The sequence below is a fragment of the Colobus angolensis genome, unplaced genomic scaffold (genome assembly GCF_000951035.1).
Source record: "Colobus angolensis palliatus isolate OR3802 unplaced genomic scaffold, Cang.pa_1.0 Scaffold93, whole genome shotgun sequence".
NCBI lineage: Eukaryota > Metazoa > Chordata > Mammalia > Primates > Cercopithecidae > Colobus > Colobus angolensis.
This window is the reverse complement of record NW_012123265.1, coordinates 3799528-3801102: the sequence shown is the minus strand read 5'-3', so window position 1 is coordinate 3801102 and position 1575 is coordinate 3799528. Positions and strand designations below refer to the sequence as shown.

General features: G+C 55.2%; 1 protein-coding gene across 1 annotated transcript in view; it reads right to left on the bottom strand.

The window, feature by feature from the left end:
• Positions 1 to 1575, bottom strand: part of LOC105504638 — a 78384-nt gene that overhangs the window by 24239 nt on the left and 52570 nt on the right. The gene's annotated exons all lie outside the window — the stretch shown is intronic.

Below are 1575 nucleotides of genomic sequence, written 5' to 3'. Positions count from 1 at the left end.
GCATGCCTGTAATCCCAGCTACTTGGGAGGCTGAGGCAGGAGAATCGCTTGAACCCAGGAGGAAGATGGTTGCAGTGAGCCGAGATTGTACCATTGCACTCCAGCCTGGGCAACAAGAGTGAAACTCCATCTCAAAAAAAAAAAAAAAAAAATACGAAAATCAAACCGCATTTGGTGTTCAAAGCTTCACCTTCCTCTCTGCATGATGAGTCCTCACTCTCCCAGCAGCCCACACCTCTGCCTGAAACCTCCATGGCTCCCATGAGTCTGGTTAAAGCTAAGGGGTCTCAATGCACCCCAAGTGCTGGGGGTAGTCAGCCCCTCTCACCTTTCCCTCATCCTCTCACACAGGAGTCATTTACTGTCCCTCCAGTTATGCCCGGTCACGCAGACACTCTGCTGCTCAAATGCCCTCACCCCATCCTCACCTTGCTGCCAAGCCACCTCCCTCCAGAATCCACCTTGCCTGCCAGTTGGCCACAGGGACCCTCACCATACTGTCGGCTTGTGGCAGTGCCCTCCAGCCTGGGGGGTCTTCCAGAGAAGATCTCTGGCCAACGCACTGGCTCATGCCTGTAATCCCAGCACTTTCGGAGGCTGAAGCAGGTGGATCATCTGAGGTCAGGAGTTCGAGAGCAACCTGGCCAATATGGTGAAATCCTGTCTCTACTAAAAATACAAAAATTAGCCAGGTGTGGTGGCGCACGCCTGTAGTCCCAGCTTACTCAGGAGGCTGAAGCGGGAGAATCTCTTGAACTCGGGAGGTGGAGGTTGCAGTAAGCCGAAATTGCGTCACTGCACTCCAGCCTGGGCAACAGCGAGACTCTGTCTCAAAAAAAAAAAAAAGCTGCTGAGCTCTGGATTAAGCTGCCCTGGCACACAGTGAGCTTCCAGAATTGGTCCCTTGACCTCTAAATCCACCAAGACCCAGGGAACACGCCCACCCTGAGCACCCCTAACAATGTCCCAGTCCCAACACTGTACCCTGAAGCTGTCCCCAAAGGTTCCCCTTCCACCCTCCCTGACCACTCTCTGGTATCTCAGAGCCCTAGCAACACCCCTATAGAGGGAGGGTTCCAGGCATGGGGCGGGCATCGAGCACTGTGCTTGTAACCAAGCAAAACACTCCCTCTGTGCCAACATAGGTGGGGCAGGTCACGTTGGGGTCTGTTTGCCCTGTCTGCCCAGTGCAACCTCCCTGGCGAGTGCCAGGGTTGTCTAGGCATCCTGTGAGCCCCAGGGTCTACGTACACATATGTGTGTCTGTGCCTCTCTCTCTCCGTGTGTGTGTGTGTGTGTGTGTGTGTGTGTACACTGCGCATCTGAATTGTCCTGAGTGCTGTCTTGAGTATCCTCGAGCTGTGTGTGCGTGTGTCCCCCTAGCGGTATCTCAGTATTTTTGCCTGTGGGAGCTGCACACGGTGAGCCGCACACCTGAGTGCCAGGTGAGTCCGGGGCCGGTCCTGTGCCTGGGCATCTGTGTGCTGGCAGTGTCTGCATAGTCCTCTGTGGGTACATGTATCTGTGCACCCCAGAAATGGGCAGTCACCCAGGGGACCTCTCTACGGTGACCCC